The sequence below is a fragment of the Pan troglodytes genome, chromosome 1 (genome assembly GCF_028858775.2).
Source record: "Pan troglodytes isolate AG18354 chromosome 1, NHGRI_mPanTro3-v2.0_pri, whole genome shotgun sequence".
Lineage (NCBI taxonomy): Eukaryota > Metazoa > Chordata > Mammalia > Primates > Hominidae > Pan > Pan troglodytes.
The window spans coordinates 93,613,905-93,638,216 of record NC_072398.2 but is presented as its reverse complement, the minus strand read 5'-3'; the positions used below and the strand labels follow the sequence as shown (position 1 = coordinate 93,638,216).

Sequence of the window (24,312 nt, the reverse complement as noted above, 5' to 3'; positions counted from 1 at the left end):
AATGATAACAGAAACTAGCAGCATACCTCAAAACAAAACAAAAATGAACTAGTTGCATTTCCACCTCTTGCGGCACCCAGGTTTAAAATACTACATGCTGCTGAAAAGGCTGGCCTAAGCAGATCTCACAGCAGATTATAGTGGGGTTGTATACTACCTTTAAAAGACTCAGATCAATACACATTATTCAAATAGCAATACAAAGTTATTTTAAATGGAGACCACTACCACCACAATCTTACACATAGTAAGACTTCTCCACTGTGTGCTTCCACATTGTCTTGGGCAGAAATGAAGGTGGCCAATTCAATATTAATAAAGCATGGAGGAAGACTCAGAATAAAGACTCAAGTGGAATTACTAATACTATCAACACACAGTACCTAGCAAGTTATTAAGAAGTGATGTGCAGGCGCGGTGGCTCACACCCGTAATCCCAACACTTTGGGAGGCCGAGGCGGGTGGATCACCAGAGGTCAGGAGTTTGAGACCAGCCTGACCAACATGGCAAAACCCTGTCTTTACTAAAAATACAAAAAAAATAGCCGGGCGTGGTGGCACACACCTGTAGTCCCAGCTATTGGGGAGGCTGAGGCAGGAGAATCCCTTGAACCCAGGAGGCAGAGGTTGCAGCGAGCTGAGATCGCGCTGTTGCACTCTAGCCTGGACAACAAGAGCGAAACTCTGTCTCAAAAAAAAAAAATTTAAAAAGTGATGTGCTGTATTCTATTTCACAATACAACTCAAGAGTGGAACATGAAAATCCTTTTCCTTTTTTTAAAGAGACAGTGTTTCACGCTATTGCCCAGGCTGGAGTGCAGTAGCACCACCATAGCTCACAGCAGCTTCCAACTCCTGGGTCAAGTAATTCCCCTGTCTCAGCCTCCAGAGTAGCTAGGACTGCAGGTGTTCATTCTAATTTTTTAACTTTCTGTAGAAACGGGGTCTTCCTATGTTGGCCAGGCTGGTATCAAACTCCTGGGCACAAGTGATCCTCCTGGCTCAGCCTCCCAAAGCACTGGGATCATAGGGATAACCTACTACGCCAGGCCCTAGGCCCCTTTTTCTTTTCTTTTCTTTTCTTTTTTTTTTGAGAGAGTCACTCTGTCGTCCAGGCTGGCGTACAGTGGTGGATCTCGGCTCACTGCAACCTCCACCTCAGGGATTCAAGAGATCCTCCTGCCTCAGAATCCCAACTAGCTGGGACTACCGGCACACACACCATGCCTGGCTAATTTTTGTACTTTTAGTAGAGACGGGGTTTTGCCACATTGGCCAGGCTGGTCTCAAACTCCTGACCTCTGGTGAGCCACCCTCTTCAGCATCCCAAAGTGATTACAGGTGAGAGCCACCATGCCCAGTGACATCAAAACCTTTTTACATAAACGCACTGTAGAAATATATCCCAAAACAAGGTAAGAAATATAAATGTTTGCCTTCTTTTCAAACCAATAGTTCCTTTATACAAAAACACCAGATGAGGCCGGGCGCGGTGGCTCACCCCTGTAATCTCAGCACTTTGGGAGGCCGAGGCGGGTGGATCACCTGTCAGGAGTTCCAGACCAGCCTGACCAACATGGAGAAACGCTGTCTCTACTAAAAATACAAAATTAGCAGGGCGTGGTGGCACATGCCTGTAATCCCAGCTACTCGGGAGGCTGAGGCAGGAGAGTCACTTGAACCCAGGAGGCAGAGGTTGCAGTGAATTGAGATAGCGCCACTGCACTCCAGCCTGTTAACAAGAGTGAAACTCCGTCTCAAAAAAAAAAAAAAAAAAAGCACAAGATGATACAAAACATATTTTTTTAAAGTACAAAGCTGCATACAGAGTATAAACACTTTATGCTTATTCAAAGAGTAAGTAGTGGCAAAAATCTCTTTGCAATTGGGTAACAAAATTTCAACTTCTAGGAATGTTTCCCTCTTCCTTGTCCTTTTGAGAGCTGCCACCATCAAACAATTCAGACTCAACTGAATTAGCATCTCTTCAAGCACAGAGACCATATATTATTGATTTTTGTGTCTCCTGCATAGGATTAACTCAGTGTTTGTTATAACTAAGCTAAACTCCAAGACAGGAGCTTCAAATCACCTCAGGCCCAATCCAAAACTGAAAAAAGACAAACCCACTTCTCAGAGTTTAGGAACAAAAAGATACTGACAAAGAACAAAGCCATAGATACTTGTGCTATATTATATTCCCTTATCACCAAATTCAGAGTCCTTTACTAATACTGCAGAAATAAGTTTGCAGATGATAAAAAGAATAAAAAACATAGACCCTAAAGTTCTCCTGTCAACATGTTCAAATACTATCATAGACTCTTTCATCTTAAACTCATACTAACATCCACACACCCGAACAATGAAAATGAAAGGTTTTCAAATGAGACCTAAATATAAATTGGCTCTATTTTATTACATTTTAAGTTCCTAAAATCATATATATAAATCATGTGATTGTGCTTATGCTCATCTTCTAACTTGAGGGCCCAGTGTCTTTCATCAGATTCTCAAAAGGATAAGTGACCCCAAAAAATTTTAAGAACCACTCATCTAGCCTATCAAGAAACATCCCATTTTTCAGAAGAATATAGTTAAGTGGCTTAGTTTATGCATTCTTTCCTCATATTCATAGAGGGGATTCTTACTATATGAAATCAGTCTTTCAAAGGATTCCTTCAGCCCAGCCAAGAAGTTCCAACATCCACAGGCACATGTATTAACAATTACCAGAACCCAAAAACAGTTCTCTGGTTTTAATTCCACACTGCCTCCCTCAACTTAATACCCACCACTGTCAAAACAACTCCCCTCACGTTGTACCCAGGCTATTTACAGAGACACCTTGATTATCCTCACGCCAAGGCATGGACCATTTATTGAACAGGCAGTCAACAAATATTTGTTGAATGAATGAAAAAGGATCCTTCCTCCCACAGATTTCAAGTTAAGCTGTCAGCACCCATGCAGCTGCTCTGGTACAAGTTAAGCTGTGAAAGCCTTCTCTCCCTCGCACATACAACCTCAAGTGTCAGAAATGCTCTGCTTCCTCCATAAATCCAAAATAATACAGTCATGGATATGCATTTCATACAGGTCAGACTCGGCAAGGACAGCTACGTTCCACATACATATCTGACACAATCGGTCTCCACCAAATACAATCCAACCAGTCTTATGTGCTCCTATCTTTCCAGCATACTCAGATTTGCCGACAAAGACTTCCTGAGGCACCATGGTATGCTGAATATACTGCTGCAGTAGTAGTGAAAATATGGGAGTTACAGTTCCAACTTTGTCACCAATTTAACATGTGGCCTTGGAGAAGTTCTCTCCTTATGCCTAAATTTCCTATTTTGTAAAATGGAAGAAAGCATCCTACCATTTTCACAGAGATTCAGTATCACAAAGAAACTGAAAGAGCTTTCTTATTGTATTGTAAACTATTACTATAAACCCGCGACAACAAATAAGGCCACCCATGCTTTACAGCTTTGTAGCAATGATTCTGTTAAACATATTTTGGCCCTTCACATTTACACAACTCACTCTAACCAAAGGCACAAACTATTCTTAAGACCACAACTGGCTATGCCAAGTTTCTCCCCTCCCTGACCTCACAGACACATGCTGTACAGAACACTACCATTGCCGCTCTTTCCCAACAAGTAACTAGGGGCTCCCAATCCCTAAAATACACACACATATCAACCTGCAAGGAACCTCCCAACATTTATTCAAGAAATAAGCTAACTTATAAGGGGAACTCCATTACACTTACACAAATAAAGGCAAACTCTTCCGGAAACACTTGCCATCCTCACATACACACACCAACACAGCCGCTACACACCAACAGACCATCTGTCTTCTAAACCAAAAACATCTCTTTCCATGTACAAACTAACCAGTGACATTTATTAAACTTACAACACTGAGATCATCCTGTCGTTCCCACATACCGTTCAACGCGGCAGGGACACCACAGACCTTGTCACACAGGTAAAATCCCCTCTCAAGATCGTGTCCTCGACCCCTCTTATCCCTTAATTAAACACACACAAACTGGACTATGGGGGAGGCTCCGATCATGCCTACAAACACAAACTAACCTGTCAGGGGCACAGCCGACTCCGCCTCCACTCGCTTACTTCCCAGCCCCCTCCGGGAGTCTGCCTGTCAGGGACACCCCTTCACCCCGCCTGGCGGGACTTCCCGGTAGGCTCAGGATCCCCCTCCCTGCTCTCCCCTCCCCCATCTTCACCACTGCTCTCCCAGAGGTCCAGGTCCGGGAGATGACAGTGGCTCCCAGAAAGCCCAGGATTCAATCGCTGAGAGAGTGCTTCGGCCCGAATGCCGGCCCGAATCGTTCTACTCACCGTGTCGGAGGCCGAGGCCGAGGCCGAGAGCGATGAGAGTGCAGGGAAGTGGGGAAGAGGGGGTGGCCGCCAGGCTCCTCCGCTTCCCTGGGTCCACCGCGGATCCCTCCCGCTTGTCAGGAGGCGGCCAGCGGGTAAGCTGACTGGCGGAAATGCGAGAGAGGAGAAGGGAAAGGTGGAGGGCTAAAGGGGGCAAACTGAGGGGAGGCGGGTCCCGCAACCGAGACTGGGATCGTCTCCCCTCCGCAAAGCGAACCCAAAATGGCGGCGGGAGCGGCGGCGGCGGCGGCGGCGGCAGCAGCAGAGTGGCGGCGGTGGCGGCGGCAGCTCCTCCAGAGGGAGGGAGCGAAGGGCGCCTAGCGCCCCCCCAACCTCCCACTCCTCCCTCCTCGCGTTCTTCCCCACCGTCCCCCGCTCCGCCCGACTCCGTCCGCGTAGCGCGCACGCCCGCCCGCACGCGTACGAGTGTCTACGGGCTCGTCGCTGGCTGCTCCCACCAACCACCACCTTCGGCCGCCCCACGCGCCAGCCAGCCCGTACGCGCTCACCCACAGGAACCCCCTCGTCCAGTCCCTCACTCCCCCTCAGGCCCTGTCAAGCCGGCGCCGGCGCAGGCCCTCACGCGTACCTTCAACGGCGCAAGCCCAAGCCTCCTCCTCCTCCTCCTCCACCTCCTCTTCTCTCCTCCCCCCCCTTCCCCGCCCCCACAGCCACCAACCGCCGCCACGGCCGCCGCCGCCGCCGCCAGCCCCCCCTACCACCCTCCACCCCTCGCGCGTGCGCCTCCCACAATCCCCCCCGCGGGACTGTTCCATTTCTGTCGGCTGCAGGGGCAGGAGACGAAGGGACGGGCCGAGCGGGTCGGGGCTTGCCATTTGACTGGAATTGCCAGAATGGCGGACCGAGCCCCACGACAACCTACCTCCCTGGGCTCCTCGCCGCGGCGCTGCGGCTCGCCTCCCTCTGCTCCTCCTCCTCCGCCGGATCGCGGCGAGCGGATCGAGGACTGCCTAGCGCCCCTCTGCCCACCGGTGGTTGGAGGCCGCGGCGGCTGCGCGTTGAGTCGTTTCCTGCCGGTTGACCTGAGCCTACTTTGCAGTAGCAGGACCGCTGCTGTGGAGCTGGTCGCGGGTGGTGTGTGCCAGTCGCCTAGTCAGGAGGACTAGTCCTCGACTCACGGTGAGGGAATGGACCGACACGGGTATTGTACCGCTGAGGGAAAGGAGCGGGACTCCGGACCTCCAGGAGGTAGGGAGTGAGGCCAGTAGGTCCGGCGCGCCTCCGGGGGGATTCCTCCCGGGCGTTGAGTTGCCAACCTGGGACCCGAGGAAGATCGGCGTGGTGGTGTGCTTTTTGTTGTTGTTAACCCTCCTCGGATTTCTCGAATTTCACACCACTGTCCATATGCGATGATGTTTGTTTGCCCTTGACGCAGTTACTCATGGATGGTACTTCTTCAGCCTCGTTAGACAGCCTGGTGATGGAGGATGAAGAAACCATGTGCTTTTCATTCAGTTCTGGACTTAGTCTCCCTTTTCTTCCTTCGGCAAGTTATTTTTGTTAGTTCCTTATCAAAAAGTGTACATAAAAATTAGGCAACTCCAAACATGCCTCCAGGGTTAATGTGTGAAATAATAAGATAATATATGTAAAGTGGAATTAGCTCCTAGGCATAGGGAAAGTGCAGAATATTGCCGTGTTGTCATTTACAGTTCTGTTGATGTCGATAACGTTTGTGGGTGTAATTGGTAGTGTTCTGTCCCTCCAAGGAGTTAATAAAACAAAGCAAACATAGGCCTGTTAGGTTTCTGTGGCTACTGAATATTTGTTTCTCAAAACACTTGACTGATATTTGATAATTGAATGCAGCAGAAATACGGACGATTAAAGTCCACAAATAATTCCAAAGTTTACTTGATCTAGTAGTTTTTACCTTTACCTAAAGGGTAAAGCAGAATAAATTACCGGAAGGATCTACTTGGGTTTCCCTTTCCTTCACATTTGTGGACTCCTGGGGATCCAGGAAATAATTCAGAAATCACTGTTCAAAAGCCCATGCAAGGCCGGGCGCGGTGGCTAACGCTTGTAATCCCAGCGCTTTGGGAGGCCAAGGTGGGCGGATGACCTGAGGTCAGGAGTTCGAGACCAGCCTGGCCAACATGGCAAAATCCCGTCTCTACTAAAAATACAAAAATTAGCCAGGCGTGGTGGTGGACGCCTGTAATCCCAGCTACTCAGGAGACTGAGGCAGGAGAATCGCTTGAACCTGGGAGGCGGAGATTGCAGTGAGCCGAGATGGTGCCATTGCACTCCAGCCTGGGCAACAAGAGCGAAACTCCATCTGAGGTAAAAAAATAAAAATAAAAAGCCCTTGCAACCTCCAAAATTCAAGTAGACAGTCCCAAATTTCCCCTTTAGGATACGTGGATTAAGTGTTGTTTACTTGTTTCGTTTCTTTAAGGTAAAGAGGAAAGCAGCCTTAATTACCTCATTGTATATTTTCCTAACCAAGTCCCACACTTTCATGGAGCCCACTTGTTTACCGATCTTTTGTTAGTTGCTTCATGCGTGCAAGTGTATTATGCTACCAATAACTTGTTTTATCTGAGAACAGGGACTATGTCTACTACTTAATTTACATAAAGCATCACAGGCTAGCGCAAAGCAAGTCACAGAAATATTGAAATGAGGCTGGGTGTGGTAGCTCACGCCTGTAATCCCAGCACTTTGGGAGGCCAAGGCGCATGGATCACGAGGTCACGAGTTCAAGACCAGCCTGGCCAACATAGTGAAACCCCGTCTCTACTAATAATACAAAAAATTAGCCAGGCGTGGTGGTGGGCGCCTGTAATCCCAGCTACTCGGGAGGCTGAGGCAGGAGAATCGCTTGAACCCGGGAGGCAGAGATTTCAGTGAGTGGAGATTGCACCACTGCACTCCAGCCTGGGCAACGGTGCGAGACTTTGTCTTAAAAAGAAAAAAAAAAATCCAAAAAAAATCAGGTGGGCATGGTGGAGCGCCTGTAGTCCCAGCTACTTGGTAGGCTGAGGCAGGAGAGTCGCTTGAACCCAGGAGGGAGAGGTTGCAGTGAGTCGAAATCACGCCTTTGCATTCCAGCCTGGGAGACGAGAGTGAAACTCCTTCTCAAAAGAAAAGAAATATTGAAATGAATGTTAGATACTTAAAATACCAGAAGAGAAAGACAATTAGCATTTGTGGACTACTGTGCCAGGGGAACACGTATTCCTGTTTAATCCTTATAATAAACAACACTTTGAGGTAGATAATCTTACCCTCATTTTACAAAAGAGAAGCCTGAGGCCCAGAGAAGTCCAGTAACAATCTTTAGACTCTAGTTTGCCTGTCTTTTAAAAACCTTACTTTTTTCACTATACCACATTTTCTTCAAAGTAAAATTTCTCATCAGCAGCATAATTGCTGTGCTTCAAAGAAAAAAAAATGCCTTTACTGGAATTTCACTACCCCAGTGTATAGGGAGAGTTACTTACATATGGTCTCTGTGTTAAAATAACTTTCATTAACTACACTGATCAATGAATTATCAGCTACATACAAGCAAATGAGATACGATTCTGTTTTTTCATGTATGCCCCAGAGCCAACTAGAGACTAAAATATATTAAGTGCTCAATAAAATGACCTCACTGAATGAACAAACCCTGAATTATTTGAACCAATGAAGATAGAATAATGGTTTCCCCAAGGATATCCACTTCTTAATCCCTAAAACCTGTAAATATGATATGTTACATGACCAGGGAAAATTCAGGATGCAGAGGGAATTAAGGTTGCTAATCAGCTGACATTAAACTAGGGAGATTATCCAGGAGTGAGCGCTCTGCAATGGCCCTCTTCAGTTTTACTTCTGTAGCTGCCCATGCTTGTGTTCCTTTTCAGAAAGACAATAATGGAAAAGCATGTAAGCTGCCAGCACCACAGCACCACAGCACCACCGTCGAAGCTCCCTTTCTTCAAATTGGAGTGCTTGTCATAATACCTGTAGTAACCTCTCTGAACGCTCCAACAGTGCCTTCTTGTGTGAGATCACACGTTAATATTTAGTTTGGCAGTTCTGCTAGTTTGACATCCAGGAGTTTCTTCTCCTTCACTGGTACAGCCGACTCCATCTTGGGGTCCTGGTCTGATAAAAACTTTTAAAATGAGGTTTCAGGCTGGGTGCAGTGGCTCATGCCTATAAATCCCAACACTTTGGGCGACTGAGGCAGGAGGATTACTTGAGGCCAGGAGTTCAAGACCAGCCTGGTTAACATAGCAAGACTCCCATCTCTACAAAAAATAAGAAAAATTAGCCGGGCCATGGTGGCATGTCCAGGAGTTTGAGGCTACCATGAGCCATGATCACACACCACTGCACTCCAGCCTGGGCGAGAGAGTGAAACTCTGTCTCTAAAATGTAAAACAAAATAAAGTTAATTTTTTTTTTTTTATTCTTGAGACAGAGTTTCGCTCTTGTTACCCAGGCTGGAGTGCAATGGCGTGATCTCGGCTTACTGCAACCTCCGCCTCCCGGGTTCAAGCAATTCTCCTGCCTCAGCTTCCCAAGCAGCTAGGATTACAAGCATGTGCCACCACGCCTGGCTAATTTTGTATTTTTAGTAGAGATGGGGTTTCTCCATGTTTGTCAGGCTGCTCTTGAACTCCCGACCTCAGGTGATCCGCCCGTCTTGGCCTCCCAAAGTGCTGGGATTACAGGTGTGAGCCACCACACCCGGCCAGGTTAAAATATTAAAAGAATTTTTTTTTGAGACCTGCTCTTACTATGTTGCCTAGGCTGCAGACTAGCTCCCATGCTCAAGGGATCCTACCGCTGCCTCAGCCTCCTCGGTAGCCGGGACTACTGTTGGGCGGGAACTTGTTTTTTCTAAGATAAAATTTACTGAAGTATGGTCAGGGTTGACTTTACATTTGACGAGTTATAGTAAATGCTATGTAATCATAAGAGTTGTTTTTTTTTTTCCCCCACAGAGTCTTGCTCTGTCACCCAGGTTGCAGAGCAGTGGAGCAATCTCAACTCACTGCAACCTCTGCCTCCCGGGTTCAAGTGATTCTCCCGCCTCAGCCTCCTGAGTAGCTAGGACTACAGGTGTGTGTCACCACGCCTGTCTAATTTGGCTAATTTTTGTATTTTTAATAGAGACAGCGTTTCGCCATGTTGGCCAGGCTGGTCTTGAACTCCTGGCCTTAGGTGATCCACCCGTCTTGGCCTCCCAAGTTCCTGGGATTTAGGCGTGAGCCACTGTGCCTGGCCAAGAGCCTTTAAAAATATTGTCTGGGCGTGGTGGTTCATGCCTGTAACCCCACACTTTGGGAGGCCAAGGCAGGTGGATCACCTGATGCCAGAAGTTCGATACCAGCCTGGCCAACATGATGAAACCCCGTCTCAACTAAAAATACAAAAAAATCAGCTGGGCATGGTGGTGGGCGCGTGTAATCCCACCTACTTTGGGAGGCTGAGGCAGGAGCATCACTTGAACCCAGGAGGTAGAGGTTGCAGTGAGCGGAGATTGCACCATTACACTCCTGCCTGGGCAACAAGAGCGAAACCCTGTCTGAACAAAAAAAAAAATTATGTTTTTTTTTTGTTTTTTTTTTTGAGACAGAGTCGCACTCTATTGCCCAGGCTGGAGTGCAGTGTCACGATCTGGGCTCACTGCAACCTCCGCTTCTTGGATTCAAGCGGTTCTCCTGCCTCATCCTCCCAAGTAGCTGGGATTACAGGTGTCCGCCACTGCGCCCAGCTAATTTTCGTAGTTTTAGTAGAGATGGGGTTTTACCATCTTGGCCAGGCTGGTCTTGAACTCCTGACCTTGTGATCCACCCACTTCAGCTTCCCAGAGTGCTGAGATTACAGGCATGAGCCACCGCGCCCAGCCAAAAAAAAATTTTATTTAAGAGGGAAGAAATTTGAGATTTTTGTTTGGGTACAGGTTGAGTTTTTTTTGTTTGTTTTTTGAGATGCGGTCTCACTCTATTGCCCAGGCTGGAGTGCAGTGGTGTGATCTCAGCTCACTGCAACTTCCGCCTCCCAGATTCAAGTGATTCTCCTGCTTCAGCCTCCTGAGTAGCTGGGATTACAGATGCTTGCCATCACACCTGACTAATTTTTTGTGTTTTTAGTAGAGACAGGATTTCACTATGTTGGCCAGGCTGGTCTCAAAATCCTGACCTTGTGATCCACCCCCCTCAGTCTCCCAAAGTGCTGGGATTACAGGCATGATCCACTGCACCCAGCCAGTTTTTTTGTTTTGTTTTGTTTTGTTTATGAAAATGTTTGGGAACAAAAATGTTTTGGATTTGAGATTTGAGCTACTGCCCCCGGCCTTTTTTTCTTTTTCTTTTTCTTTTTTTTTTTTTTTTTGAGAAGGAGTCTCACTGTGTTGCCCAGGCTAGAATGCAGTGGTGCAGTCTTGGCTCACTGCAACCTGCATCTCCCAGGTTCAAGTGATTCTCCTCCTGCCTCAGCCTCCTGAGTAGCTGAGATTCCAGGCACCCACCACCATACCCAGCTAAGTTTTGTATTTTAGTAGAGCCGGGGTTTCAGCATGTTGGTCAGGCTGGTCTTGAACTCCTGACCTCAAATGTTCCACCTGCCTCGGCCTCCCAAGGGTTTTTTTATTTTTATTTATTTATTTATTTATTTATATTTTGAAACAGAGTCTTGCACTGTCACCCAGGCTGGAGTGCAGTAGCGCGATCTCGGCTCACTGCAAGTTCCGCCTCCAGGGTTGAAGCCATTCTCCTGCCTCAGCCTCCTGAGTAGCTGGGACTACAGGCGCCCGCCACCACGCCCAGCTAATTTTTTGTATTTTTAGTGGAGACAGGGTTTCACCGTGTTAGCCAGGGTGGTCTCGATCTCCTGACCTCATGATCCGCCCATCTCGGCCTCCCAAAGTGCTGGGATTACAGGCGTGAGCCACTGCGCCCGGTCTGTTTGTTTGTTTGTTTGTTTGTTTGTTTGTTTGTGACAGATTCTCGCACTGTCACCCAGGCTGGAGTGCAATGGCGCAATCTCGGCTCACTGCAACCTCCCCCTCCCGGGTTCAAGCAATTCTACTGCCGCAGCCTCCCGAGTAGCTGGGATTACAGGTGCCCGCCACCACGCCTGACTAATTTTTTGTATTTTTAGTACAGACAGGATTTCACTATGTTGGCCAGGCTGTTCTCAAACTCCTGGCCTTGTGATCTACCCACCTCAATCTCCCAAAGTGCTGAGATTACAAGCGTGATCCACTGCACCCGGCCAGTTGTTTTTTTGGTTTTTTTGGTTTTTTAGGTTTTTTTTACAAAAATGTTTGGGAACAGAAATGTTTTGGATTTGAGATTTTGTTGGATTTTGGAATATTTGTATTATACCTACTGTTTGAACATCCCAAGTTTGAAAATCTGAAACCTTAAGTGTTAACATGAGCACCTTAATAAAGTTTGGACAGTATTTCTTTTATAAACAATATTATTGATATTGCTAACTATTAACATTAGAAATGAAAGTCGAGAAAGATAATTACCTGGAACGTTAGTACCCAGAAATACCCAATTGTGTTGGTATTTGTTTTAAGTTTTCATTTTTATGCATCTCCACCTCAGAACCATAATCTAAATTTACAGTTGAATTCATTTCAATACCTCAGTGGTGTACCATTGAGTCCTAAAATTCTAGAATGTTAATCCCAGTCATGTGTGTACACTAACATGCCTTTTGTGAAGTCTTTTGAAACCTATCAGATACAGCCTGGAGTCCATTTTGCTGAAGAGTATCTAGAATATCTGCTACCCTAAGAAGCAGTCATAGTCCCTTCCATAGTAGTTTAAGTTTTAAATTGTCCACTGTTCTGAGTAGCGTGATGAAATTTTGCACCACCCTGTCCTGGATATGAATCAACATAACCACGCTGTACGTGCTCCCATTGGTCAGTCATTGACATCATCGGCTTTTGACATCCATCTGTGGACATCAGCATGACTCAGTGATTCAGGATCACCCTAAGATGATCCCCCTTCTTAGGTATAGTCAGAAGGTTGATATTAGCTACATCAGAATTCCTAAGTCATTCACTTTATCTTATCTTATAAGCGTTTTATCATCTCACTTCAACACAAGAAGGGTGAGCATGGTACTATGAGATATTCTGAGAATGAGCGAGACCATGTTCACATAACTTTTGTATGGTATATTGTTCCGTTTTCTTATTGGTTATTGCTGTTCATTTGTTACTGTGCCAAATTTATAAATTAAACTTGATTATAGGTATATACCTATAGGAAAAAACTGTGTGTGTGTGTTTGTGTGTGTGTTTATTTATTTAGTGATCAGTACTCTGTATGGTTTCAGGCATCCCCTGGGAATCCTGCAGTGGGATCTCCCGAGGATAAGGGGGGACTACTGTATTTCCTTCCTTCTTGCTTTCTTCATTGCAGAAGAGCTAATGCAGCTTTAAAAGCTGGGGAGCTTTAAAAAGTGTATATTGTATCATCACTTGCACTGTTATCAGAATTGTAAACCACATGCATTATTTCTAGCAAAAACACCTATAGCTACAAGACTGAGGTTGGCCGGACACAATGCTCACATGTATAATCCCAGCACTTTATGGGAGGCCAAAGTGGGAGAATTGCTTCAGGCCAGGAGCTGAAGACTAGCCTGGCAACATAGCCCCATCTCTGTAAAAAAGTAAAAATTAGCCAGTCACTGGTGGTACATGCCTATAGTCCAAGCTTGTCGAACCTGTGGCCCATGGGCTGCATACAACCCAGGACTGCTTTGAATAGGGCCCAACACAAATTGATAAACTTTCTTAAAACATTATGAGCCTTTTTTTTCTGTGATTTCATTGTTGTTGTTGCTATTTTAGCTCATCAGCTGTTGTTAGTGTTGGTGTGTTTTATGTGTGGCTCAAGACAATTCTTCTTTCGACATGGCCCAGGAAAGCCAAGATTGGACACCCCTGCTGTAGTCCAAGCTCCTCAGGAGGCTGAAGGGAGAGGATCACTTGAGCCCAGGAGTTCAAGACTGCAGTGAGCGATGATACCACTGCACTCAAGCCTTGGAGACTGCAGGAGACCCTATCTCAAACAAAACAAAAACAAAAACCTTAGAGCTTGGAGAAGTTAGCACTGTTGAAGTTTGTGATAATCAGTAAATTTCAGAACTCTTTTACTTTTATAGCTCTAACATTGCTCTAGGAATCCAAACCTGGGGAGATAGATATTATTAAGATGAGAAAATACAGCATAAGGAATTCTGCTTTTTCTCTCTGAAATTATGAAAACAATGAAATTACTCTTTGTGGCTTGGCATGGTGGCTTACGCCTGTAATCCCAGCACTTTGGGAGGCCGAGGAGGGCAGATCACTTGAGGTCAGGAGGTCAGCCTGGCCAACATGGTGAAACCTCATCTCTACTAAAAATACAAAAATTAGTTGGATGTGGTGGCAGACACCTATAATCCCAGCTTCTTGGGAGGCTGAGGCAGGAGAATCATTTGAACCCAGGAGGCGGAGGTTGCAGTGAGCCGAGATTGCGCCACTGCACTGCAGCCTGGGCGACAGAGTGAGACTCTTGTCTCAAAAAAAAAAAAAAAAAAAAAAAAAGAAATTAGTCTTTGTTCCCAGCCAAACTTTTCCTATGGGACTTGGGATTTAGGACAATCTCAACCTCAACACTGTTGACATTTGGGGATGGATCATTCTTTGTTGTGGGGGACTCCCTGTGCATTGTAGACTTTAGCAACATACCTGGCCTCTACTCACTCGATGCCAATAGCATCCTCCCTTCCCTCCCTCAGCTGTGACAACCAAAATGCCTCCAAACATTCATTGTCAAATGTTGGGGGAGGGGACAAAATCCCCCTAGTAGAGAACTACTAATTTAGAGAAAGAATTACTGATCATGAGGAATCAGTCTGGGTTTAGTACAAAAGAAAGTCATGACAGACAAATATATCCTTCTTGTTAGAATTCCTGGAACGGCCGGGTGCGGTGGCTCACGCCTGTAATCCCAGCACTTTGAGAGGTCAGGCTGGTGGATCACGAAGTCAGGAGTTCAAGACCATCCTGGCCAAGATGGTGAAACCCCGTCTCTACTAAAAATACAAAACTTAACCAGCCATGGTTTCGGGCACCTGTAATCCCAAGCTACTCGGGAGGCTGAGGCAGAGAATTGCTTGAACCCGGGAGATGGAGAATTTTTTTTACTTTTTTTTGAGATGGAGTTTCGCTCTTGTTGCCCAGGCTGGAGTGCAATGGCATGATCTCGGTTTGCTGCAACCTCCACCTCCCGGGTTCAAGCGATTCTCCCACCTCAGCCTCCCAAGTAACTGGGATTGCAGGCATGCGCCACCACGTCCGGCTAATTTTGTATTTTTAGTAGAGATGGGGTTTATCCATGTTGGTCAGGCTGGTCTCGAACTCCCGACCTCAGGCAATCTGCCCGCCCTGGTCTCCCAAAGTGCTCAGATGACAGGTGTGAGCCACTGCGCCAGTCAAAAAAAAGAATTCTTAGAATGGTAGATCAAATTCCATTATTGGTATGTCCTCATTAAAGTTAGGCATTTGATAATCTCGCACAGTGGCTTTTTGGAGAAATGTATACTGAATGTTTAATTGGTTGAATAACCATACCCAAAGGCTACATGTTAGCAAAATGGGTTGAAGTTCCCTTAACCATGGACATACAGGCAGTGGTTATCACTCTTGGCTGCACATTGGAATAAGCTGGGGAGCTTTAAAAATATTGATGCCTGGGTCACTGTCAGAGGCTGATTTAATTGATCTGAGGCACACTCTGGGTATCAGAATTTTTAAACTATACCCAAGTGGGCCGGACACAGTGGCTCACATCTATAATCCCAGCACTTTGAGAGGCCAAGGCAGGTGGATCGCTTGAGCCCAAGAGTTTGAGAGCAACCTGGGCAACATAATGAGATCCTTTCTCTACAAAAAAGATAGAAAAATTAGCTGGGAATGGTGGCACACGCCTGGAATGCCAGCAGTTGAGAGGCCAAGGTAGACAGATCGCTTGAGCTCAGGAGTCTGAAACTAGCCTGGACCACATGGCGAAACCCTGTCCCTACGGAAAAAAAAAAATACGAACTGACCAGGCGCAGTGGCTCACGCCTGTAATCCCAGCACTTTGGGATGGCGAGACTGGCTGATCACCTAAGGTCAGGAGTTTGAGACCAGCCTGGCCAACATGGTGAAACCCTGACTCTACTAAAAATACAAAAATTAGCTGAGCGTGGTGGCAGGTGCCTGTAATCCCAGCTACTAGGGATGCTGAGGCAGGAGACTTGCTTGAAACCAGGAGACAGAGGTTACAGTGAGCCAAGATCACGCTATTGCACTCCAGCCTGGGTGACAAAAGCAAAACTCCATCTCACACACACACACAAAAATTACAAACTGTACCCAGGCTATGCTAGGTAATCGTATCCTGTTAAATAGTTGTATCAATGACTTGAATGAGATCGATGTGGATATATTTTTCAAATTTATACCTTTTGCAAAATTTTTAAAGGGTAGGTAATATGTTGGTGACAGATTTTAAAAAACAAAAAGATCTTCAGATGTGGAATCTTCTGTTGGATCTTATAACAAAAAGAAGACATTAGGCTGGGTGCAGTGGCTCACGCCTGTAATCCCAGCACTTTTAGGAGGCAGAGGCAGGCATATCGCTTGAGCCCAGGAGTTGAAGACCAGCCTGGACAACATGGTGAAACCCCATCTCAACAAAAAACACAAAAATTAGCCAAGTGTAGTGGCACATGCCTGTAGTCCAAGCTACTTGAGAGGCTGAAGTCCAAGGATTGAGGTGGAGATTACAATGAGCCAAGATCACGTCATCACACTGCAGCCTAGGTGACAGAGCAAGACCTTGTCTCAAAAAAAGAAAAAGACATTAGCAGAAAAGCTGAGGAAATCCAAATAAAATCTGTAGTTTAGTAAATAGTATTGTTCCAACTTTAATTTCTTAATTTTGATAACTGTCCTATAGTTGTATATATATATAGACATATATATAACATTAAGGAAAGCTGAATGAAGAGTGTACGAAAGCTCTTCATACTACGTTTGCAACTCATCTGTAAGTTTACATTGGTTTGTTTGTTTGTTTGCTTGCTTTCAAATAGGACCTCACTCTGTTACCCAGGCTGGAGTGCAGTGGTGCAATCCTAGCTCACTGCAACCTCGAGCTTCTTGACTCAAGGGATCCTCCTGCCTCAGCCTCCTGAGCAGCCAGAACTACAGGCACAGGCAACTATGTTCAGCTAATTTTTTTTAGTAGTAGTAGAGATAAGGTCTTCCTATGTTGCCCAGGCTGGTCTCGAACTCCTGGTCTCCGAAAGTGCTGGGATTACGGGCCTGAGCCACCGTGCACAGCCTCCACTATCTAATTTTAGAACTTTTTCTTTTTTTTTTTTTTTTTTTGAGACGGAGTCTCCTGTTGCCAGGTTGGAGTGCAGTGGCGCTATTTCGGCTCACTGCAACCTCCACCTCCCGGGTTCAAGCGATTCTCCTGCCTCAACCTCCCAACTAGCTGGGATTACAGGCATGCGCCGCCATGCCCAGCTAATTTTTGTATTTTTAGTAGAGACGGAGTTTTGCCATGTTGACCAGGCTGCTCTCAAATTCCTGACCTCGGGTGATTCACTCGCCTCAGCTTCCTAAAGTGCTGGGATTACAGGTGTGAGCCACCATGCCAGGCTAATACTTGTACTTTCTATGAGTAAAAATAAATGAGTTCTTTGACCCTCAAAAAAAAAAAAAAGAGAGAGAGAATCCCAGTTTTTCCAGATCCTGTCCAACACATATCATTGTCAGTTCTTTTGATTTGAGCCATCCTAGTGGGTGTGAAGTGGTATCTCATTGTGGTTTTTATTTGCATTTTCTAGATGACTAATAATGTTGAGCATCTCTTCATGTGCTTATTGGCCATTTGTATAACTTTTATACTTTGGAGAAATGCCTGCTCAAATCTTTTGCCTTTTTTTTTTCTTAATTTGAGTCAGGGTCTCACTCTGTTGCCCCGGCTGGAGTGCAGTGGTGCAATCACGGCTCACTGCAGCCTCAGCCTCCCAGACCCAGGTGATCCTCCCCCCTCAGCCTCCCAAATAGCTGGGTCCACAGTGGCACGCCACCGCACCTGGCTAATTTTTTAAATTTTTTGTAGAGAGCAGGTCTCATTATGTTACCCAGGCTGGTCTCAAACTCCTGGGCATAAGCAATCCTTCTGCCTCAGCCTCACAAAGTGCTGGGATTGCAGGTGTGAGCCACTGCACCTGGCTCTTTTGCCTATTTTATTTTATTTTATTTATTTATTTTATTGTTTATTTTTGTCTTATTTTATTTTTATTTATTTATTTATTTATTTATTTTTGAGACAGAGTTCGCTCTGTTGCCCAGGCTGCAGTGCAATGGCGTGATCTCAGCTCACTGCAACCTCTGCCTCCTGGGCTCAAGCGATTCTCCTGCCTCAGCCTGCCGAGTGGCTGGGACTACAGGCACACGTCACCACGCCCAGCTAATTTTGTATTTTTAGTAGAGAAGGAGTTTCTCCATGTTGGCCAGGCTGGTCTCAAACTCCTGACCTCAGGTGATCCGCCTGTTTCGGCCTCCCAAAGTGCTGGGATTACAGTACAGGTGTGAGCCACCCCGCCAGGCCCCCCATTTTTAAATTGAGTTGCCTTTTTATTAAGTTGTAAATGTTCTTTATATATTATGGAGATGTTAAGTTCTATGTGATTTGCAAATATTTTCTCCCATCCTGTGGGTTGTCTTCCACTTACTTGATGGTATCCTTTGAAGTACAAGTGTCTGATTTGGATACAATTCGTTATCTATAGTTTTTTTGTTTTGTTCTGTTTTGTTTTTGTTTTTGTTTTTTGAGACGGAGTCTCTGTCACCAGGCTGGACTGCAGTGACGCGATCTCAGCTCACTGCAACTTCCGCCTCCTGGGTTCAAGTGATTCTCCTGCCTCAGCCTCCTGAGTAGCTGGGACTACAGGTGCGCACCACCACGCCCATCTAAGTTTTGTATTTTTAGTAGAGATGGGATTTCACCATGTTGGCCATGATGGTCTCGATATCTTGACCTTGTGATCCGCCCACCTCAGCCTCCCAAAGTGCTGGGATTACAGGTGTGAGCCACTGTGCCCAGCCTATTTTTAGTTCTTTTGCTTGTGCTTTTGATGTTATATCTAAGAAACCATTGCATAACACATGATAATGAAGATTTACTCCTGTATTTTCTGCTATAGAAAATTAGAGGCTGAGCGCAGTGGCACACGCCTGTAATCCCATCACTTTGGGAGGCCAAAGTGGGTGGATCACCTGAGGTCAGGAGTTCAAGACCAGCCTAGCCAACATGGTGAAACCCCTGTCTCTCCTGAAAAGACAAAAAATTATTTGGGCGTGGTGGCAGGCGCTTGTAATCCCAGCTACTCGGGAGACTGAGGCAGGAGAATTGCTTGAACCCGGGAGGCGGAGGTTGCAGTGAGCCGAGATCGTGCCATTGCACTCCAGCCTGGGCAACAAGAGCAAAACTCCGTCTCAAAAAAAAAAAAAAAAAAAAAAGTTAGAAAACTCGCCCCTGCAAGTTTTTTTTGTTTGTTTGTTTTTTGTTTGTTTGTTTGTTTTTTGAGATGGAGTCTCGCTCTGCAGTGGCGCAATCTCAGCTCACTGCAAGCTCCACCTCCCAGGTTCACGCCATTCTCCTGCCTCAGCCTCCGGAGTAGCTGGGACTACAGGCGCCTGCCACCACGCCCGGCTAATTTTTTGTATTTTTAGTAGAGATGGGGTTTTACCATGTTAGCCAGGATGGTCTCGATCTCCTGACCTCGTGATCCACCCTCCTTGGCCTCCCAAAGTGCTGGGATTACAGGCGTGAGCCACCACGCCCAGCCGCCCCCTGCAAGTTTTATACCTGTAACTCTTACATTTAGGTCTATGAGCTATTTTGCATTCATTTTTGTGTATAATGTAAGGTAGGGGTCCATTTTCATTCTTTTGCATGAGTATCAGGTTGTCCCAGCACTATTTGTTGAAGAGACTATTCTTTCTTCATTGAAGTGTCTTGGCATCCATGTTGAAAATCAGTTGACCATGATGTAAGCGTATGCCAGTACCAGACTATCTCGATTACTGTAGCTTTATCGTAAGTTTTGGAATCAAGATGTATGAGTCCTTTAAATTTGTTATTTTTCAAGAATGCTTGGGCTATTCTAGGTCTATGGCATTTCCATATGAATTTTGAGATCAGCTTCAAAAGCTTTTTCTTAAGACAGGGTCTCACTGTGTCACCCAGGTTGGAGTGGAGTGGCGCAATGCTAGAGTCCACTGCACTTTCGACTTCTCAGGCTCAAGCGATCCTCCCACCTCAGCTCCCCAAGTAGCTGGGACTACAAGCACGAGCCACTACACCCAGCTAATTTTGTATTTTTCGTAGAGACGGGGTTTCACCCTGTTGCCCAGGCTGGTATCGAACTCCTAGCTCAATTGATCCACCCGCCTCGGCCTCCCAAAGAGCTGGGATTATAGGCATGAGCCACCGCACCTAGCTAGCTTGACAATTTTGACCAAAAAGATTGCTGGGATTTTGATAGTAGCAATATTTTTTTTAAAAAAGGACTGGTGATTTTAGTGAACTGTGTTCTCCGTATGAAGCACTGGTGTGATGGAGTTACAAAAGTCACTCTTGGAAATATAATATCCTAAATTAGGGAAACAGTAGATCATACCTGAAGTGTATTGGGGTAATATAGAGAAGGGACTTGTACTGCATGATAATTGCTTTAGGAAACTGAAAGCATTTATGGGGGAGGGGTGGGGAGCAGAGGACCATAACTACCTTTCTTTTTTTTTTTTTTTCTTTTTTTTTTGAGATAGAGTCTCACTCTGTCACCCACACTGGCGTGCAGTCTTGGCTCACTGCAACCTCCGCCTCCCAGGTTCACGTGATTCTTGTGCCTCAGCCTCCCAAGTAGCTGGAACTACAGGCATGCGCCACCACGCCCGGCTAATCTTTTTTTTTTTTTTTTTTTTGAGACGGAGTCCCACTCTTTAGCCCAGGCCAGACTGCAGTGGCACAATCTCGGCTCACTGCAAGCTCCGCCTCCCGGGTTCACGCCATTCTCCTGCCTCAGCCTCCCGAGTAGCTGGGACTACAGGCGCCCGCCACCGCGCCCGGCTAATTTTTTGTATTTTTAGTAGAGATGGGGTTTCACCGTGTTAGCCAAGATGGTCTCGATCTCCTGACCTTGTGATCCGCCCGCCTCGGCCTCCCAAAGTGCTGGGATTACAGGCGTGAGCCACCGCGCCCGGCCCTGTTTTGTTTTTGTTTTTTTTTTTTTTTTCAGTAGAGACGAGGTTTCACCATATTGGCCAGGCTGGTCTCAAACTCCTGACCTCAGATGATCTGCCCACCTCGGCCTCCCAAAGTGCTGGGATTACAGGTGTGAGCCATTGCACCCGGCCCATAACTACCTTTAATAATTGAAAAGCTGTCATGTGGAAGATGGCTTGTAAAACCCAAGAGGAGGCCAGGTGTGGTGGCTCACGCTTGTCATCCCAGCACTTTGGGAGGCCGGGGCAGGCGGATCACCTGAGGTCGGGAGTTCAAGACCAGCCTGACCAACATGGAGAAACCCCGTCTCTACTAAAAATACAAAATTAGCTGGACATGGACATGGTGGCGCATGCAGGCAATCCTAGCTACTCGGGAGGCCGAGGCGGGAGAATCGCTTGAACCCGGGAGGCAGAGGTTGTGGTGAGCCGAGATCAAGCCATTGCACTCCAGTCTGGGCAACAAGAGTGAAACTCCATCTCAAAACAAACAAACAAACAAACAAACAAAAAACCCAAGAGGAAGACTAGGACAGTGAATGGAAGCTACAAGGAGACATGTTGCCTCGAACTACTGAAGAACTTTTATTAAAAGCTGTGTAAAAACTATATAATGACTTCCTATTGAGTTCCCCATCACTGGAAATCATTAGGCATTTGCTGATTGACAGTGTAGCATATATAGTGGCTAATGGGAAAGGCTTGAGAGTCAAACATAGATTTCAATTCTAAAACTGCCTGATTTTAGGATATATACCCTTGGAGTTAATCTATCCATACTTATTTTCAGCTGAGCATAATAACGTGTACCTGATGGGACTGTTGTGAGATAATGCCTTTAATTTGCTTATTATAGAGCCTATTTCAGAAAAATATTCAGTGATTAATATTAAGATCAATGTAGCACTAATTTAGTTCTGAACGAGTTCAATCCTTAGACTAGGTCGACATAATCTTAAGCATCTGTGGTTCTCGCCTGTAATCCCAGCACTTTGGGAGGCCGAGGCAGGCAGATCACTTGAGGTTGAGGAGTTTGAGACCAGACTGGCCAAAATGGTGAAACCTCGTCTCTACTAAAAATACAAAAATTAGCCAGACGTGATGGTGTGTACCTGTAATCCCAGCTACTTGGGAGGCTGAGGCAAGAGAATTTCTTGAACCCAGGAGGCAGAGGTTGCAGTGAGCCGAGATCGGGCCACTGCCCTCCAGCCTGGGCAACAGAGCAAGAGTCCATCTCAAAAAGAAAAAAAAAAAAAAAAGAATCTGTTATTCTCTCTGGGTATAGTGGCTCGCACATGTAATCCCAACTACTCGTGAGGCTGAACGGAGAGGTTGCATGGCCAGCGGTTTGAAACCAGCCTTGGTAACATAATGAGACCCTGACTCTAAGAAAAAAAAAAAGGGCCGAGTGTGGTGGCTCACACCCGTAATCCCAGCATGTTGGGAGATGGAGGCAGGACGATCCCTTGTGCCCCGGAGTTTGAGACCAGACTGGGCAACATAGTAAGACCCTGCCCTGTCTCTACAAAAACAATAAAAATAAATTAGCCAGGCGTGGTGGTGTGCACCTGTGGTCCCAGTTACTTGGGAGGCTGAGGTGAAAGGATCATTTCGGCCTGAGAGGTCGAGGTTGCAGTGAGCCGTGATCACGCCACTGCACTGAAGTTTTAGCACATAGTCTTTGGGATACCTTTCTAAATTTGGCACAGGCTGTTTCTGACTTCCTTCTGAAGTTACATTTGGCCTGTCTAGGCAAGAATACTCTTTTTGTTGTTTGTTTAAAGAAAGATAATTTGGCCAGGTGCGGTGGCTCACGCCTGTAATCCCAGCACTTTGGGAGGCCGAGGTGGGCGGATTGCCTGAGCTGAGGAGTTCAAAACCACCCTGGGCAACATGGTGAAACCCCATCTCTACTAAACACCAAAAAATTAGCCAAGTGTGGTGGCATGCATCTGTACTCGGGAGGCTGAGGCAGGAGAATTGCTTGAGCCCAGGAGGCAGAGGTTGCAGTGAGCCAAGATTGTGCCACTGCACTCCACTTGGGTAACAGAGTGAGACTCTGTCTCAAAAAAAAAAAAAAAAAAAAAAGGAGAGAGAACTCTAATACTCTAACACTACCTAAACAGTTTCATCAGAGTAGCGGCAGTTTTAAACACAATAGTGTGTAAGAATCTGTGGTTTCTTACAGATTATTACAAATACAAAAAAAAATGTCTTTTTACATGCATTTGGAAAAGCTTCAAAAGACTAAGGCAACTATTTGGGATTTGTTTATCTACATTTTATTTTATTTTTTAATTGTTTTTAAGAGACGCAGTCTTGCTATCTTGCCAGGCTGGTCTTGAACTCCTGGGCTCAAGTGATCCTTATACCTCGGCCTCCCAAAGTGTGGGCATTATAGGTGTGAGTCACCTCATCCAGCCATTATCTACATTTTAAATAAAGACTGTGGTTGGAAGCAGAACTCTTTTGTCTTGGAATACTTGAGGCAGATAACGGGGAAAAGCTCAGAATGATGGCAGTTGAAAAATATTGGAGAAGTATTTTATTTTACTTTATATTTTATTATTATTATTATTTTGAGACAGAGTCTCACTCTGTCGACCAGGCTGGAGTGCGGTGGTGTGATCTCAGCCCACTTCAACCTCCTCTTGAACCTGGGAGGGTTCAAGCAGTTCTCATGCCTCAATCTCCCAAGTAGCTGGGATTATAGGCGTGTCCCACCTCGCCCATCTAATTTTTGTATTTTTAGTAGAGATGGGGTTTCACCATGTTGACCAGTACTCCTGACCTCAAGTGATCTTCCTGCCTCAGCCTCCCAAAGTACTGGGATTACAGGCGTGAGCCACTGCGCCCGGCATGGAGAAGTATATTAATGACATTTTTGAGAATTTTGTTTGTTTGTTTTGGCTTCCTATTAGGCTGGAGATAATTATCGTTCATCTTTAATTTTTACCATAATTTTTTTTTTTTGAGATGTAGTCTTGCTCTGTCACCCAGGCTGGAGTGCAGTGGGGCGATCTTGGCTCACTACAACCTCCGCATCCCCGGTGCAAGCGATTCTCCTGCCTCAGCCTTCCGAGTAGCTGGGACTACAGGTGTGCACCACCATGTCTGGATTTTTTTTTTTTGAGTCGGAATTTCGCTCTTGTTGCCCAGGCTGGAGTGCAATGGCGTGATCTCGGCTCACCGCAACCTCCACCTCCTGAGTTCAATCATTTTTTGTATTTTTAGTAGAGACAGGGTTTCACCATGTTAGCCAAGGTGGTCTCGATCTCCTGATCTCATGATCGCCCGCCTCGGCCTCCCAAAGTGCTGGGATTACAGGCGTGAGCCACCACGCCCGGCCAACCATCAGTCATTTCTCATAGGAAACCTGTCCCTTACCTACCGTCCAGTTACAAGCAAAATGTTTAACTTGTGTTCTGCAGAGAAGTGTTCAAATGACATGAAAAGACTGAAAACAGAAATCAGTACGCAATTTTTCATAGTATTAGTGGCATTCAGCCTTATCTTGCAGAGTCCTGATTTGTATATACCCTGGAAAATAGAATA

The 24,312-nt window shown here is 46.0% G+C and overlaps 1 protein-coding gene and 2 pseudogenes across 15 annotated transcripts in view; 2 read left to right on the top strand and 1 right to left on the bottom strand.

The window, feature by feature from the left end:
• ASH1L (ASH1 like histone lysine methyltransferase) overlaps positions 1-5,499 on the bottom strand; it is a 228,048-nt gene extending 222,549 nt beyond the window's left edge. For 13 of the 15 annotated variants that reach the window (XR_010157608.1, XR_010157610.1, XR_010157609.1 and 10 more), the window contains exon 1: positions 4,383-4,522. The gene's annotated coding sequence lies outside the window, so the exon portion shown is untranslated. Of the gene's footprint in view, positions 1-4,382; positions 4,523-5,010; positions 5,148-5,304 lie in introns of those variants that run through there. The other 2 variants (XM_054672121.2, XM_054672126.2) reach the window with 2 other exon arrangements.
• Positions 4,535-5,475, top strand: LOC112205391 (WAS/WASL-interacting protein family member 1-like; annotated as a pseudogene).
• Positions 5,500-11,094: 5,595 nt separating the features above from the next.
• On the top strand, positions 11,095-13,646 carry LOC134810207 (uncharacterized; annotated as a pseudogene).
• The last annotated feature ends 10,666 nt before the right edge of the window (positions 13,647-24,312 follow it).